This window comes from Psammomys obesus, unplaced genomic scaffold (genome assembly GCF_907164565.1).
Source record: "Psammomys obesus unplaced genomic scaffold, mPsaObe1.curated_primary_1811, whole genome shotgun sequence".
Taxonomy (NCBI): Eukaryota; Metazoa; Chordata; class Mammalia; order Rodentia; family Muridae; genus Psammomys; species Psammomys obesus.
In genome coordinates this window covers 5,896,567-5,914,667 of record NW_026590405.1, presented here as the reverse complement: position 1 = coordinate 5,914,667, position 18,101 = coordinate 5,896,567, and positions in this window count along the sequence as shown.

Below are 18,101 nucleotides of genomic sequence, written 5' to 3'. Positions count from 1 at the left end.
TGTCCATTAATGACTGACTCGGTGCCTCTACATTCCGAATGCAAACGATCGTCACGAAACCCCACCCGAGTGCGAATGGGCCAAGGTGGGCATCTGGCTGGACTGTCCGAACGGAAGAGGCCACGTGAGAGCATGGGCGGGGGCAAGAAGCACGGGTGGACAAGGGCTTGACTCTTGCTCGTGGGCTTCTCGTGAAGTCATGCCAGCTGCTTGACTGTTTGAGACTGTCACATACGAGGAGGTCGGAACACAGCCACCTCCACACAGGGAGCACCCAGGGAAGGCAGGTCAGAGAAGAGGGTGCGGTGTTCCAGGCCGAGGCAGGGGAGACGTCCTTGGAGGCCCTTTGTCTTTGGAGGTCTTCTGGTCCTGCCTGGCTTGCCCTCCTCCTCAGGAGCCCCTCCTAAGGGCAATGGGCCCTCCGGCTGTCTCCCATTCCTCAGCACTGCCCCTCCTTGCTAACCTGGAGACCCAGAGCATCTTCAAAGGCGGGGGTGGAAGCCTCTCTGGCCCTCACCCTGAAGTGTGCCCCCAGCTGCCCAGCCCCCAGCTCACCTGACTGTTTGAGGCAGGGTCAGAGTTCAGGCTGAGGAGGAACTCACTGCGTAGTCCAGGTTGGCCTTGGGCTTCTCAGCCTCTGAGTACCCGGGACAGCGGGCACGGGCCTCTTCGCCGGACACGGGTCACTGTGATGTCCCTTTACTTTTATCTCCACGCCTGCCTTCCACGTCTGTTCTAAAAGACCCCAGGCTCCTCAGTGAGCTGAGAATTATTGTCCTCCAAGGAAGGGCTGCCTGCCCCTGTCAGGGTGCCTTCGTGTCCGTGTCTCCTTGTGTTTGAGGAACAGGCGTTAAGATACTGCAGTCCAAGCCTAGCCTGATGGTTCGTACCTTTAATCCCAGCACTTGGGAAGGAAAAGCAGGAGGATCAAAAATTCAAGGTCATCCTTGGCTATGGAGAGGGTTCAAGGCTGCCCAACCTGGGCTACGTGAGAACCTGCTTCAGAAAGAAAAAGAAGGAAGAGAGGGTGAAGCTGGGCGGGGCAGTGGGAGAAGACAGGAGGAAGTAACAGAAATGTCAGGCTCTGCAGCTGATCCCCAACTCATGAAGCTGAATCTAAGCTATCCCGTTGGTTAAATGCGGTCTGTGCACACTACCGCTAAGGAGCAAATTATACTGAAAGTTGGTCTAATCCCCAAAGATGCTCTGAAGAGAAACAGTGGCTAAAAACCAAGATGGTTATGAAAACAGTCCCACGTGGCTAAGAGGGACACAGTAGCTCAAATTTTAAAAGACGCCCCCATGCAGATGGGGAAGTAAAAAGCCAAACAGAGGCAAGACAAACGAATCTAAATTCTCTAACGCCGCCCTGTGCTCTGGCCAGTGCATGACGGGGCTGAGGTCACCAGCAGTTTATGGAAAAATTGACATCAGAGCCCATAGCTCAGTGTGTTTACTGTGTGATGTAGAGAGCTTCAGAAGAGCCAATGCTAATACCGTAAATAAATATTTACATTTCTGAAGGAAAACAGCGTAAATGAAACAGTAAAGGCTGAAGTTAAACAGAGGCCAAGCGAGTCAGGCCCACTGGAAGATGAACAGTCAACCAAAGTGGTGGGGACAGGGCGGGACATTTAAATGGAACCAGTTGGAGCCGTGTAAACCGGGACTGACTCCCCGGGGGCCTCCCTCTCACACAGGCCCGCACGTCAACGCGATTGGTTTTACTCCCTTGACAAATGTGTTTCTTTCCACAGACCCTCAAGGTAATGAGAAAGGCTGGTGTAATCTGGGACGCCCTGAGGGGAAGCTGGCGACCATGACAGATCCTGTAGAGGAGGCTCAAAGCCAAAGAAGATTCTGGAAGCTGCGATTACCGCCTGCTTCTGGCCATCTCGCTTGGCCAACATCCGGGGGCTTTGCATGTCCCTTCCCCAGGCCTCGCCTGGAGTACACTTCCTGGCTCCCTCACTCTAGTCATGCCCCGTACAGGCCCCACGTCCTCAGAGAAACTCCAGGCCCCCTGCTAGCTTTTTTCTACACCTTTTCCTCAGGGCAGCCATTAAAACTTGTAGTCACATTTCTTTATTGAAATGGGGGTGGGGCATGATGGGAGCAGACGTGCCAGGCCCTGGGACACTGAGGTCTGAGGTCCCCTCGACCGGGAGGGGGCAGCAGAGGGTAGGGATGCCATCACAGGAGAACCTGGGATCTCCCCCCCCCACTTCCCCCCTTCCCCCTCCCCAGCGACTCAGGCCCCCGCAGCAGCCACAAACACCAACTTGAAAAGTTCCCTTAGCTGTGTCCCCAAAACAATTGCTCCTTGTGCCTGGGACACGGGCAAGAGTTACACACTTAAGCTGTTCCCAAAGAACCATTTTCAGTTGGTTTTTCAGCTCTGGGGGAAGCTGGCAGCCTCTTTGTGGGTTTTTAAAAAAAAAAAAAAAGTTGAGTTGGAGGGACAATGAAACCTTTCTGGGCCCCAGAATATACCTAATGCAGACATAAATAATGGCCTCAGTTCTGCCCAACATGCTTTCTGGCGACGCAGAGATATTTTCTTTTCTTTCTGCCATAGCAGGACAGAGCCAAGCTCGGGTCCCAGCAAGCCATTTCCATTAGGGCAGGTGACAGGGGTCGGGGGAGCCACGACACTGACCCTAAATATGGCACCAGCCCTTTCTCATAAAATGGACACATCGCAGGCCTCAGGCCTAACTGGTGTTCAATAAATCACTTACAAACCTCCTCAAGCCTTTCCAGGCAGGCACCAGGAGAGCAGGCCAAGAAAACGCATGTTTTCTTGTGTTTCTTCGGGCCCAAATGGTCCATTTGTCAAGAACCCTGACTCCTCTCAGCACAATACAATGCATTCATATACTTCCAACTCGGTGTCCTTGAATGGTCCACGGGATTTCATTTTAATCCAATAATATCATTAAATGCTCCAGGGGGCCTCTGCTTAGAGGACGGTTTGAGCAAACCCTTTTGTTGAGGGAGGCTGCCTTTTGTGAGGCAAGCGACCAGCCACCAATTTTGTTTTCGAAATCTTGGGATTTCACACAGGCCGGTTCCTTAAAGGAGGGCCCACGTGAGGTGGGGCCTGGGGCTTCGTATTTTTTCTGACTTCGGTCAAGACGGAGCTCTTACTGGACAGGACTAGCAGGACTGGACAGGGATGAAGGCGGCACCAACCATCCCGAGAAATAAATCAGTTTCAGCAGTTCATGTCTGCTGTAATTAGCGGAGGGAGGACAATGACCTGACAGGGAATGTAGCATCTGAGGGCCGGTCTGTTTGAAGCCCATCTCAAAAGACGCGGGTGAGAAGTCAGGGGACACTGCTGTAGGGCTCTTAATTGTGGTAAAATAACATTTATCACTTTGCCCATTCCTACTCGGACCATTCGGAGACATTAAATAAATTAGAGTCACAATGCTGAGTAACATCATTACTTATCTGGACCCAGTCTCTCTCATCCTCAACAAAGGCTCCGGACCCTTCGGACAATGACTCCCATCCATGCCTCCCCTCCAAGACCACAGCAGCCCTCTCTCCCTCTCCCTTTCATCTCTAATAGTTGAAAAGTCTCATATATCAGTTTTCCTTTGGGCCTTTTTCCCTTCCCACAACAAGAGAATGGGAAGTTGTAGCCTGAGCGTGCTCTCTCTCACACACACACACACTCACACACACTGCTTCCCCCCTCTTAGACTCTTGCCAGGGCTGCCTCCCCACTCTCCCTTGCCCTAGGTCCATGGCGGAGTCTGCACGATGGAGCCTGTGGTCCCTGGAGCTGGCTGGAATGGTTTAGCCTCGGTGGAGGGTCTGCAGCCCCCGAGCAGAACAAAAGGGAGGTCACCGGGGCTGAGCCTCGGCTGCTAGCTGAGGAATGGCAAGAATTTTCTGACCCTGATAGTCTGAGGAAGCAAGGACAGTACAAGCTTGCGGCTGATCCGGTAGCCAGAGCCCACGGTAGCCCTCTCGTCCCTGCGGCCGTATACTGGGAGGTATGGGGCTAAGAGAGACGGGGACACAGGAAGAGACGTGGAGGTCTCCCTGGGCACCCTCAGATTCCATGCTTTGGAATCTCCCCCTGAGATGCTAAGGCGGAGGCAAGAAGATTGTCCCTAATGCCAGAGCAGCTGGGGCCGAACAGAGTCAGGCTGTTACAGCAAGACCCTGTCTCAACAGCTCCTTTAAAGGGTGTGTGTGTGTGTGTGTGTGTGTGTGTGTGTGTGTGTGTGAAGGTGTGGAAGGTGTGTGTGTGCAGGGCCTGAGTTCAGATCTCCAGCACCCACAGAAAAGCCTAGCACAGGACAGTGTGAGTCTGTAGTCCTAGTCCTGTGAAATCAGAGGATCTTTAGAACTCACTGGCCAAACTGACGGCCTTCGATGTCAGTGTCTCAAAACAAACAACAAACAAACAAACACAGCTAAAACACAGTGAGAAGGCGCCTGAAGGTGGCCTTCAGCATCCAAAAGCGTGCACGAGTGCTCACCTTCACAGAAGCACAAAAACACAAATGTGTCCACGCGCAATTACAAAGAAGGGCTGAGGCCCCTCCCCCCCGCGGCAAAGGCTGGGGATACAGTCCAGTGCCACAACGCTGGGCTTGGCGCACACCCAGGCTCACTCTTGGTCCAGTCATAAAGAAAACAGCGGAGCCGCTGGCAAGGGGAGAGCCATCTCCTGTACCCACCGTCCGAGGCTGCCGTCCAGTGGCTGCCGGTCTAGGTTCTCCTCCCAGCCAGCCACCTCCCGCCCACCGCCACCTCAGCCTAACCGAGGCTGGAGGCTTCGTTTATGAAGAAGCCGTCTTGTTCTCTAAGGAACCTTTTAGGGGTCCCTACAGACCCCTCCCCGGATCCAGCACCGCCAGCCTGCCCCCAAGCAAGGCCACAGCTCAGAGAGACAGCGACCCCCGGGCTTCAGAATCGGGGGGGGGGGGGCTTGGCTGAGCAAGATCACATACTGTGCTCCCCAACTCTGAGAATTTGTTGGGGAGAAGAGTGGAAGCGAGGCTTCCTGACATCTGGAATTCTTCTTAAGGTTGTGAGTGAGTGTGTGAGTGTGTGTGTGTGAGAGAGAGAGAGAGAGAGAGAGAGAGAGAGAAAACCCTGCGAGGTCAGAAGAGGAAGTCGGGGTATAGGTACCTGTGAGCCTCTTGACATAACTGCTGGGAACCCAACTCAGGTCCTTTGAAAGAGCAGCAAGTATTTTTTCTTTTTGTTTGTTTTTTGAGACAGGGTTTTTCTGTGTAGCCCTGGCTGTCCCGTTCATAGACCAGGCTGGCTTTGAACTCATGGAGCTCCTCCTGCGTCTGCCTCCCTGAAAGCTGGGATCACAGGTTTGCGCTCCCAAGTTCAGGCTCTCATTTGTGAGGCACCTATGCAAATATTCTTTCTTTCTTTCTTTCTTCCTTCCTTCCTTCCTTCCTTCCTTCCTTCCTTCCTTCCTTCCTTCCTTCCTTCCTTCCTTTCTTTCTTTCTTTCTTTCTTTCTTTCTTTCTTTCTTTCTTTCTTTCTTTCCTTCTTCCTTTTTTCCTAAAGAGTCGTGTTTGTGTAGCTAGTTGGTTATCTAGCTTGGTTCTCTGAGGGTCTTACTCCAAAGCCCTGACAAGCCTGCAACTTACTCCATAGCCTCCACCTGCCTCAAGCTCACAGCAATCCTCCTGCCTCAGCGTCCCTGGTGCAGTGATCATAGGCATGAGCCATTATGCCAAACTATCTGTTGTTGCTCTGATTTTGGTTTGCTGTTTTCTTCGAGGTGATCTTATGCTACAGCCCAGCTGGCCTGGGACCCAAGCAGCCTTGAACTTTGAGCCCCTGCCTTAACCTCCCAAGCTTTGAACTTGGTTTTTTGTTTTTGTTTTGTTTTGTTTTGTTTTGAGACAAGGTGTTAACAGCCCTGACTAGCCTGAAGCTATGTAGACCAGGCTGCCCTGAACCTCACAGAGACCTGTTTGCTTTGTGATTAAAGGTGTAGCCTGTGTTTTTTGTTTGTTTGTTTGTTTGTTTGTTTTTCCTGAGTCAGGATGTCACTAAATTGCCCAGGCAGGCCTTAAAGTTGTGATCTTCCTGACTCAGCCTTCTGAGTAGCTGGCTCACCAGCCTGAGTCACCAAGGATGACTTTTTCTAATGCTCTAGGTGCAAACTAAAGTTATCGGTTTGTGGCTGCAATAGCTGGTCTTAATTTTCTTTTGTAAATTGTCTTTGGTAGGCTCTTACTGTGTAGGCCGGCTGTCCTGGAACCTGCTATGAAGACCAGGCTGGCCTTAAATTCACAGAGATTCATGGGGATTAAAGGCAAGTGCCAGTACTCCTGGCTCTAGTTTTAATTTTCAACTTGGCCTAGAGTCACCTAAGAAAAGAGTCTCAGTGAGGGATTGCCTAGGTCAGTCGGGCCTATGGAGGATTGCCTTGATTGACGCTGGAAGGCCCGGTCCACTGTGGGCGTCACCATCCCCTGGCCTTGGGATCCTGGACTGTGCGGAGAACTGAGTGCCGGAAGCCCGCCTGGTTCATTCTGACTGGGGAGAAGATGTAACTGGTTGTGCCTTGACTTTCCCACATATAAATCTGCACTGTGGGCTAAAACCAATCTTTCTCCTGTAGGTCCCTTTTTTGTCAGAGGACTTTTGTTCACAGCCACAGAAACGAGACTGAAACAAAACATCCCTAAGACCGATATGGTGACAAATTTTCATGTAGGGTTCCTATCCCACTCAAAATTCTCTTTGTGTTCTCCCTTGACCCCTGAGTTATTTAGAAGCAAAGCTCCCAAATATTTGGGGATTTTCCACGGATCTTTATTATTAGCTCCTAATTTAATTCCATTGTGGTGAGAAAACAGTTTTTTTTTTTTGTTTTTTTTTTTTTGTTTTTTATTACTTGAATCCTTATAAATGTGCCGAGACTCACTTTATGGAAAGAATATGGCCTATTTTGGTAACCGTCCTCAGGGAGGCTGAGAAGCGTTCGTTTGTGCTCTACTGCTGTCGGATGGCATAGCCCAGGAGGTCACAAGCTGGCGGTGTCACCCAGGCCTCTCTTGGCTTCTATATAAGTAATGAAGGGATGTTGAGGCGGCCAAGGATCGTGATTGCTCTGTTTGTAGTTCCCCCCTTTCTGCTTCGTGGGTTTGGAAGGTCTGTCACTGAGAGTGCCTGTGCTCTCAGGGTTTTCGTGACTGGAGGCTGGGGTGCGCAGGCTTTCGGGGTTTGATGGAGGCTGGCGGGATAGTCCAGCAGATGGCACACTTGCCCAGTGTGCCCAACCCCATGGGTTTGATACCCAGCACCACACAAACAGGGCATGGTGGTGACTGCCTTGTGATCCCGGCATTTGGGAGTGGAGCCCAGGAGGGTCACAGGTTCAAGGTTATCCCTACCTACATAGCGAGTTTGAAGCCAGGCTGGGCTAGGAGACCCTGTCTCAAAACCAACAAAGCAAGCAACGAAAGAATTCTACTGAGTTGACTGACATTATTAAAGCATGTTTTGTTTTGTTTTGTTTTGTTTTGTTTTGTTTTGTTTTGTGTTTTTCGGTTTCTGTATGTGGGCTTGGCTATGCTGGAGCTCACTCTGTAGACCAGGCTGGCCTCAAATTCAGAGATCCGCCTGCCTCTGCCTCTTAAGTATTTTCTTAACACATAACAACATTCTTCACTCTGAAACCTTCTTTGTGTGGTTTTAATACTGTCCACATTTCTCCCATCCAAGTACTAACAGGCTACAGCTGCTTGACCTCCCAGGTCAGACAGGGTTACACGAATTTAAGCTGGTGTGGCCGCCAGTGGCCCGGTGTGCCTCTATTCCAGGGTTTTTAAAAAACAGCTAATTTTATTTTATGTGCATTAGTGTGAAGGTATCAGATCCCTTGGAACTGGCATTACAGACGGCTGTGAGCCGCCATGCGGGTGCTGGGAATTGAACCCAGGTCCTTTGGAAGAACAGTGCTCTGAACCACTTCACATTTTTATTATTTATGTTAGGGCGGTGGTGGGCAGGCACACGTGCCGAGACAGGACGACGGTGTGGGTGGATGGGGACAGGGGACGTAGGAGTCCGTTCTCCCCTCCCACCATGTGGGTCCTGGGATTAGAACTCATAGTCAGGCTAAGGACATTTACAGCTGAGCAGTCCATTGCTGTCTTGTTCCATTGCTGTCTTGTTCCACAGCCCCCCGCACCAGTCTTTGACTTTATCATATCTATGTCTCCTGCTCTTTTATTTTTCTCTGAAGACAGAGTTTCTCTGTGTAGCCTTGGCTGTCCTGGACTTTGATTGGTAGACCAGGCTGGCCTCCAATTCACAGCGATCCCCCTGCCTCTGCCTCCCAGGGAGTGCTGGGATTAAAGGCGTGCCCCCGCCATGCCCGGCTCTGTGTCATTTGGTCTTTTTCATCCAACCTGAAGCTTGTGGGGTCTCACTGGTCTGGAACTTGGCACAGGATGAACTGGCTGGCAAGGAACCCAGGGCTACCAGCCTCCCCAGGGCTGGCGCCCTCAGGGAACCCCACTCCTGTGTGAATTCCTCACGCTTTATAAAGCACCAGGCCCAACCCTTTCCCAGTGGGGATTCTCACTGCACAGGCTGACCTTAAACTCCAGAGCCTCCCTCTTCAGGGTCATCGCTGCTAACTGTCAGCACTACCAGTCACAGGCTGGGCTGTGGCCCCTCATCTGTTTCTCTTGTATCATCCACTGTGATTCCATTTGTCTCCTTTCTTGGCTCAGTTACTACTTTTTGTCCATTAGTTTTCTGTGTAGTCCTCTCTGTCCTGGAACTCACTCTGTAAACCAGGCTGGCCTCAAACTCACAGAGATCCACCTGCCTCTGCTTCCCAATGTTGGGATTAAAGGTGTGCACCAATATACCCAACCTTTTTTTTTTCTTAAAAAAAAATAGTAATAAGAGTTTTTATTTTTCATTTATGTATCTGTGTGTGCGAGTGCAGGTGCTCAAAGAGGCCAGAAGGAGGCATCAGATCTCCTGGAGCTGGAGTTATAGGTAGTTTGGTCTTTTGGAACCAAACTCAGGTCATAACAGCAGGAGGCACTCTTGACCACTGTGCCATCTGTCCAGACCCCGTACACACACGCACGCACTCACTCACAATGTTATCATTATCCTCTTCCCCATTTTGCGTGCAAGAATCTTCCTACAGTATGAATTCGCTTCCCCCCCTGACCTTTTAGCTTTTATTGTTATATGTTTTTACATATACATGTTTTAAACCACACAATACAACATACATTTTTGGTTTAAGCAGTCAATTATCTTTGAGAAAGATATAAACTGTTGCCTGAAATCCCGTGGTTTTGCCCTTGTTCTCCTGGGCAGAGCCACATTTCCATCTGGCATCGTTTTCCTCTGTCTGGGGGGACTCTGACAGTCTCCCACAGTGCAGTTCTGCTGCTGATAAATCCTTCCAACTTTTCCACGTCTGGAAAAGCCTTTCATTATACTTTTATTCTTAAAGATTTCTTTTGTTTTTAATCTGTTTTGCGTAGGCCTGTGTGGCAAACGTGTACGCTCACTGGCGTGTCTCTGTGCATGCGTGACGGCCAGGGGGCAGCCTGAAGGAGTCGTGTGTCCCTCTACCCTGGGGGTCCTGGGAATTGAACTCAGGTCCTCAAGCTTGGCAGCAAGTGCCCTTGCCCACTGAGCAACCCCCCCTCGCCAGTTCGTGACTGGGCACGGTGGCAGTTAGGGCCTCGGAGGTAGGGCAAGATTAGAGTTCACATCAGCTGAAGAGATACCAGGTTGCGTTTTCCCCGTCAGGAAGCATCTTCTAAGTTGCCGGAAGTTCTAGAAAACTGCTGCTCTTTATTCCCGCCCTTCCTCCTTTCCTTCCCCCATCATAACCTCTTTTCTTTTTAAAAACACAATGTATATATTTGGGGAAGGAGGGGGGGGAGTTGGGTTTCTTGTTTCTTTTTGAGACAGGGCTGGGATTAAAGGTATGTGCAATCAGGCCTGGCTTAAAAACGTAATCTTTATTTTCTATTTTTGTTTGTACCTTAGCTTGCTTGTCTAGTCAAGCACTACCTGAGTGCAGTGCCCACAGAGGCCAGAAGAGGGCGTCAGATACCCAGGAACTGGAGCTACAGACGCCCTGTGGGTGCTGGAAACTGAACCCGGGGCCTCTGGAAGAGCAGCCAGCGCTCTTACCTACGGAGCCACCTCTCCAGGCCCTCCCTGCTTCCCCTCCCGCCACTCACCAGACAGGAGGGTAAATACAGTCACCATTGCTTTACTTTAGCTGGAAGGAAAAAAAAAGTCCTTGTTTCTTTCCCAGTTCTTTCTCATGTCTTGTGGAGACTGCAGCAGAGCCAGGCCCATGGCCGCCACATTTGCTGAATGATTTTGGGATAGACTCATCTTTGTGAGCAGTGTGGTGTCTGAGCAAAGTGTCTCTAGAAACTCCATTTTTGATGACCAGGGTAATTTTTTAAAGAAGAAATTCTTATATTTCTTATTCAAATGAAGAAGACTAAATTCTCCTGTGAAATTACATGGAGCCAGGCCTAACCTTATTATTATTATTATTTTTTAAACATGCGATGTAACTATGTTTTCAGAGCCAGGCAATGGTGCTGTATGCCTTTAATCCGTGTACTTGGGAGGCAGAAGGGATGTCTGTGAATTTGAGGCCAGCCTGGTCTACAGAGCAAGTTCTGAGATAGGCAGGGCTACACAGAGAAACCTTGTCTCAAAAAAAAAAAAAAAAAAGGAAAGAAAGAAACAATATCTTCAGGGCTGGAGAGATGGCTCAGCTGTTAAAGGCTCACAAACTAGGAACAAAAGCTTTCTTTGTTTTGTTTTTTTTTAAGTCTGCTTCATGAAGACCTGACTTCAGTTTTGTTTTGTTTTCCTTCTGAGACAAGGTTCTCTTGTACCCCAAACTGGCCTCAAACTTGCTATGTAGCCATGAATGACCTTGAATTCCTAACCCTCCTGTGTCTAACTCCACAGTGCTGGAACTATAGCACAAGCCATCAAACCAGCACCTGGTTCACAGATGCGTAGGGAGAGCCCGGTTCTAGTGTCGTAGCTGGCTTCTCTGCTGCTGTCACGAAATACTGAACACATCAACTTAGGGAGGAAATTTCATCTTATAGCTCCTGGGTCGCAATCTATCCCTACGGGAAGCCAGGGCAGGAACCAGGGGCGGGGGAGGGGGGGACGGCAGAAGCCATGGAGGAGTGCTGTGTGCTAACCTGCTTTGCCACCTTTCTGTTAAAGTTATTTTTTATAAAACTGACTCTGTTCCTCAGTTTCTCTCTCACCCCGGCTAGCATTAAAATAATTGAGACTTTTTCGTATTTGTTTAATAAGAAGCTTCACAAGACAATAACTGAGCAGTCACTACTCCATTCTCAACCCTCTGAGTTAATATGGTTTCCTCCCAGCATACATCCCAGAGATGTTTGCACTTTGTAGCTTTTTTGATGCAGCTCCTTTCCTGATGTCACCAGGACCTCTCAGGTCAATGAATCCCCTACTTCCTCCTTTAACTCCGCCTCCCCTGGCTGGCAGGAGGTCCAGCCCTACTCTCTCGCCTGACCGGCTATAAGCTGCTTTATTGACAAATCAGGGGACAAATGGGGAGCAGTGTTTATACAACACTGACAGGAGATTCTGAGAGCAAGGATTGCAGCCAGATATGGGGGAGGGGATACAGAAATCAGCATTTGAATTACAGGATAACCTTACACCTTTCTGGTACATCCAGCTTAGGGCACAATGGTGCAACCCTTAGTGGCCTGGGTCCTCCTATATCAGTTAGCAACTAAGAAAGTGCCCCACTGGGGCCTGGAGAGGTGTTTGGTGGCTGAGTGTAGTTACTAACCTTAAAGAGCACCCAGGTTCAATCCTAGCGCCCACTTAGGGAGTTCCTAACCACCTGTAACTCCAGTTTTGGCGTCTTCAGGTATCCTCACTGCGCACAGACATGCGTGCAGGCAAAACACTTGTGCACACATTTTTTTTCTTTTAAAGAAATATTTCAATAAAATAAAGCAAGCAAAGAAAATGTCCCCATGGATGAATCTGACAGAGCCAATTCCCCAACTGAGGCTCCTGCTCCCCAGTGACTAAGTTTATGTCAGGCTGATAAAAACGGACCAGCATGCTTGGCAAGCAATGTACCTGCCACTGAGCTGCACCCCAGCCCCTCAACTGCTTCCTAACTGACAGAAAATGACAAACACAGGGGAGCACACCAACAGGAGCGCTCAGTGCGTAGTCAAAGGACAGCTTAGTGGCCTTTTCGGGAGATGGTTGAGTCAGAAAAGCACATGCTGCAGAAGCTGGGACCCCAAGTTCAGATCTCCAGCACCCACATGAGAGAAGGGCGTGGTGGTGCTGTAACCCCAGCCCTGCTGAGGTCAGAGGTCACTGGCCAGCCACTCCCACAGTTCCCCGTGCTCAGCGGTGAGAGAGCTCTCTGCTCAAAACAGTTCCGTTCTCCGAGGGAGGCCAACACTGATTCGGAAACCTAAGAGAACAGATTGGGTTTCTTGGCGTGAGGCCTTAGACTGGAGGACTCCCTCCTTCTCGGCTCCCTGGGGGCCTTGCCTAAGCTCCCTGACCCCATCTCATGGCGAATCTCACATATCCTTTTTAGGCCTGTGGGGAGACATGACTCAGCGACACAAGATTTATTCTGGAAAGGGCCAGCGGAAGGGGCCGAGGGTGAAAGGAGCCAGAGGCCAGTGTCCACTCAGTTAGGGGATGGGAACGGCGGAGGGGGAGGGGAGGAGAGGCTTCCCTCCCTGTGGCAGTTGGTGGGGGAAGTTAAAGAATGCCAGGAGACGATAACCATCTCCGGTGCCCACCATTACTCGGGGTCAATAGGGCGGGGAGGGAAGAATCTAGAAAATTAAGGCGCTTTAATGCCGGGAACCGAACTACTTTAGTTTTCAAACCTGTCACTGTTTAACCAAAATGGAGCTACTTCACAAAATGGCTAGCAACCTGCCCAGCCCGGTTTAAGCTTCCTTCCATCAGTGTGACCACCTCCCCTTTCTGTGTCCCTGTCAGGGTGACCACGCTGCCTCAGCCGGGTCTAAGGGAGGCCCACGGGTGCCTCCCTCGGCTGCCACAGCCAGCCGGTACCTGCCAGCTGCTTCCACCGTGCCCGGCCCCCTCCTACGGCCTCTGTGATAACTGCCAGGGAGACATGGACAAAGAGCTAGTCACCCCAGAAGCAGCGCTATCCAAGTTCAGATGGGCAAGCTGTCAGGTTTACAAGAGCAGGGGTCAAGGGTTATTCCCTGGAGCAGGGGTAACCCCCAAACAGCTTCTTCACGGAACCCCACCCCCTGCCCCAGCACGATCTCCTAAACTGCACACACCCGAGACCTCAGGCCGCTGGGAAGGATCCCACACAGCTGGGCGGGTGCACAAGAGCTGGACTCTCAGGTAGGGTCCAGACTCTCCCCACCCCCCCCTTCAACAGCCAGACCTTACTGGGGTCTCATGCTGGCGATCATGGCTGATTAGATGGTCATGGCTATACGCCGAGCCTTGAGCTCAATCAACTGTGCTGCATGCTTAGATTCCCAGCACTGAAGGTAGGAGGGTCAGGAGTTCAAGGTCACCCTCAGCTACAGAGCAAGTTCAACACCAGCCTGGGCTACAAGAGACCCTGTCTTTAAAAAATAAAAAGATTATGAGCAGGTAATGGTCAGAGGATGGCATCATCTTCTCTACAAATGACTTCCTTTATTCCTTGTCCATTCTAAAATGTGTGTGTGTGTGTGTGTGTGTGTGTGTGTGTGTGTGTCTCTGGTTGAGGGGGCGTTAGTGCTGTCATTATTCAACTTTCAGACAAGAAATTCAAGGCCCAGAGAATCAGGTCGCTAGCACAAAGCCAGAATTCAGTGGCAGGCGTGCTGGTCCCTGGGCTACAAGCCCTCTGCCATGATGCCCAGGGCCCCTCAGGCTAGCACGTGCCCCAGCTCCTCTGCCTAGCGCAGGCTGGACAACACAGAAGCGGCCTGTGAGGAGGCTCCAACAGAGCTCCCCCGGTGGCAGTGGCGTCTAGCTGACATGCAGTCCAGGACGAAAACACAGACAGGGAAGTGAGGTGCCCGTACCCCTCTCTGGCATCTCTCCTCTGTGGGGTAAGTGGAGAGCAAGTTCCTAAGCCCATCCCAGAGCCATAGGGGAGGGGGCGGGGGAGGGCAGGAAGCGAGAAGGAGGGGGTGGTGGGAGCAGCATCCCCTAGGTGCTGGGTCCTGGGATGTCCCCCGAGCTTGCCGGAATCTGGCCTGGCTGGCAGAGATAAAATCCATCTGACCCTTAATTCCCCAAATTAGTTTATGGGCTTGCCTCTCGGATGCCGAAACAAGTCTGGCCACCCCGAAATCTGGTAATTATCTATATAAACACGGCATCCCTGCCTCGGTGAATTATAATTGGTTGGGACCGCACCGGAGACTCTTGGAAAGACTGAGCCTCCAAGATCTCCTCAGATCGTGTGAAACAAACCAGAATAATCTATGGATTCCTCCAGCAGGCCGGGGCAGACCTAACTCCCAACGCCCCTGAGATCTGGAGGTCTCCTCAGAGGATGGCTGGGAAGGAAATACCCCAGCCACGCTGGCTGCACCCATAGTGGGGGGACCCAGGGCTGAGGGGGAGGCACGGAGAAGCCCCTGGGACCCCCTGTCTGTGCGCTGGGGTTTTATGCCCTGCTGAGAATAAACAGGATTAGGGATTTTATGCTGTTTGGAGAGGAGGAGCCGGAGCCCTGGCTGGCAGAGGGGAGGTTCTGCTTTTTTTTTTTTTTTTTTTTTTTTCATTCCTGCAGATTCCCCCCAGGAGCTGAGCTGTACCACAGCTCAGGAGGATTTAAGGGTCAGAAAATAAGCTGACTGAGCTCCCAGAAGGCCCCTGGGAGGGTGAATCGGCACCTTTAACTAACATTCATTTCTGAAAGGCCCAGGTTGTTTCCCAAATTGCTGCCCAGAACCTCTGGCTTTCATCTGCTTTTATGGTGCTTCTCCAGGCTATAGGCTGGAGCTGCCGCCAGGCGACAAGCAGTGGTGACGTTCTTCAGGCCTGGTATAGCCCGGGAGGAATCATTTCCTGCAGGGAGGGGATTTTTTTTTCCTCTAAGAATCAAGGTATTCTCAAAAGAGAAAATCAAGTCTGCAGCAGAAGCAGCCTCCACCCACCCTCCAGGAGTCCCCTCAGAACAAACCACAAAGCCACACGGCTGGGACCTCATTTCCTAGGTAGCCCGGGGCAAGCCACTTAACCTCAGTCTCCCCATCTGTAAAATGGGGTTAATGACGCCCCCTCTGCTTCAGGAGCCCCGGTAGGTCTTAACTGGGTAATGGTTGTGGTGCCCTTTGATGTTGTGAGTTTTATTAACTTGCCAGGGTTCCCCTGGGGCCAGAAAAAGCAGTTAAACCAGAGAGAGAAAAAAGAAAGGGCTTGAAAGGCAAGCCAGGCTCCTGTGCTGAGCGGTTCCAGCTCTGATTCCAGACGCGCCGGGTCCTCCCGGCAAGCAGCGGGCGAGCTGCACGGAGCCAGGCCGATCACTGTGAAGCCGGGGTCTGAGGCCTGCTCCGGGAGCCTCTGGTTCTTCCAGGGTGGAAGGTGAAGACCAGCCCACGGGACTAGCTTGGCCCCACTGAGATTCTTTGCTGAGGGCCAAGGTCTTCAGAATCAAATTTAGAAAGGTTCCAGCCTCTTCCCCCCCCCCAAAAAAAAAATTTAGAGAGACCTCGAGGGCTGGCATCCAGCCAGGGCGCACGGCCAAAGAAGGATTCAGGGAACAGCACCCACATAGGACCTGGGATGGGACCTACACCCCGCTTCCTCACGTAGGCCCACTGGGGACGACGCTTCGGGTCTGTCCGTGCCCACAGCTCACCCGTCCTTTTTCTGAGACGAGCTCCCACACAGCTGGCATGGGTCAGCCTCCCAGCAGCATCCTCGTGCCATTCACTTGTGTTTAGCCCTCTTCCCACAGTGGGCCCGGGACACCCTCCGGAGTCAAACCTGACTTTTCTTAGGCTGAGTTCCGTTCAGGTTTGTCACAATCCTCAGGTCCAAAAGGTAAGTAATGCCAGGCTGAAGGTAAGCACTGTCCCGGCCATCAGGAGCATGTGATGCTCTTTCGGAGGACACGAGTTCGGGTCTCAGCACTGACGTGGGAAACTCAGCTCCAGGGGATCCAGCGCCTTCTTCTGGCATCCAGGGGACATGCACACACCACCTCTCACACACAGACACACACATTTGGGAAAAAGTAATTTGAAAGACTGCTGTAGGGAAGGGGGTGTGGCTCCAGCATAGTCACAGAGCCCTGAGTTTGATCCCAAGCACCGAGTAAAAGCAGGCATAACGGCGAAATTCCAGCAATTAATGGGGGCGGAAGTCCGAGTTCCAGGCCGTGTGCAGCTACGTTGGGGGTGTGAAGCCAGCCTGGGCTACATGAGAACCCACCTCAAAACCATACAACAACAAAACCAGACTCACTGACTTCCCATGGTTCACCGAGCCCTGCCACACTGTTTTCTGTCCCTGGGCGTCCTCATTTTGGTCTTTTGAAGCGGGCTCTTTCTTTCTCTTTATAGCCCCGACTGTGCAGAGACTCAGTGTGTCCAGCAAGCTGGCCTGGAACTCACCGACCCACTCACATCTGCTGGGATTAAGAGCCTGTGCCACCACACCAGCTTTGTTTTGGTATTTTATGGCAAAGAAGAAGAAAAAAACCCCTGCTGTTGGAAGAACTAAAGTCACGTTAACGAGATGACTGTATAAATGTTTTCTTCACACTGTCCAGATTCCCAATCGCTGCTTGGGCGGCTCCTCAGGGACAGTCGATCACTGTCATGGAGATTGGGGACCGTTTTTTAGGGGCCAATAGTTTTCAAAGTACCCTTGATGGAAGCCCAGGTAATGAAGGCAGATGTAAACCTGACTTTTGCGGCACCGGGGGTGGGGTTGGGGGCAATTTACATAGGGAAGAAATGAGAACAAGGATTAAGTCCAGCCGCCCTGGGCAGCTCCCCCATCTGAGAACAGCCCCACATCAGCTTCAGTTCCGAGCTCTGCTGCCTGTTGCAGCCGCCAGAGCCCACACTCTATAAATCCTCTCCGCCCTTGCCCGGGAGTTGCTGACTATATGTATTTTGGGGCCCGGCATTGCTTCCCTCATCCTTGGCTGGTGACACGAAGATTTGTAACTGATAGAATACGCTTTTAATGTGTTTCCTTTGGGTCACCATTAAAAAACGTGCAATTTATCTGAACTTGCAAAAGGTTCTGATTCCATTTAGAGAGGGGAAGGGAAAAGGAAGGGAGGAAGAAGGGAAAGGGGGAGAGAGGAGGGGAGGGGTGGGAGGCAGAGAGAGAGCGTATTACATCGGAATTACTTCCCAGCATCCAGCGGGCTGGGGAGCTAAGTGGTCCACCACCACCCCGTCTGGTCTTTCTCTGTCTTCACCTCAGTTTTCCTGGGTATGAAATGAGGATAAATATTTGTCTACGAGATGAGGCAGTTGTAAGGATTAATTGGTCGGTGCTTTGGGAAGCCTTTGAAGATGAAAGACGCTCTTTGCAGATGCTAAGTAAACTCAGAACGTGTCTGGCTTTAATGAGCCAGGTGAAGCCAGGGAGGATGGCTAGAGATTAACTGTGCCTAGCCCAGGGTCTGGCCAGGCTCTGGGCGGAGTTCCCCTCGGCTCCATCCATCCTGGCTCCCCTGCTCCTGGCACGTCCGTCCTCTGGTAATGCCGTGCTTTCACAAGGAAGCGAATTGGAATTGAACCCGACTTAGAGAGAGCCCAGACCTCAAGGCAATCCCATCACCTACGCTTCCAGCACGGGGCCTGAGGAAGTTTCTTAACAGTGTCATTTCCCTGTGTGCTAATGGGGTTGTCACAGTCACCCAGGGGCAGGTGGGTGAATTTATATCATAAGCACAGCTAACAGCAACTGAGCCCTTACCAAAATGTAGGTTCTAAGTATTTCCTTTCTTCGTGTGTGTTGTGTGTGTGTGTGTGTGTGTGTGTTTTGCATTCATGTGTATGGGTTTGTTTGGACATGCATGTGTGTATGTGTAGAAGCTG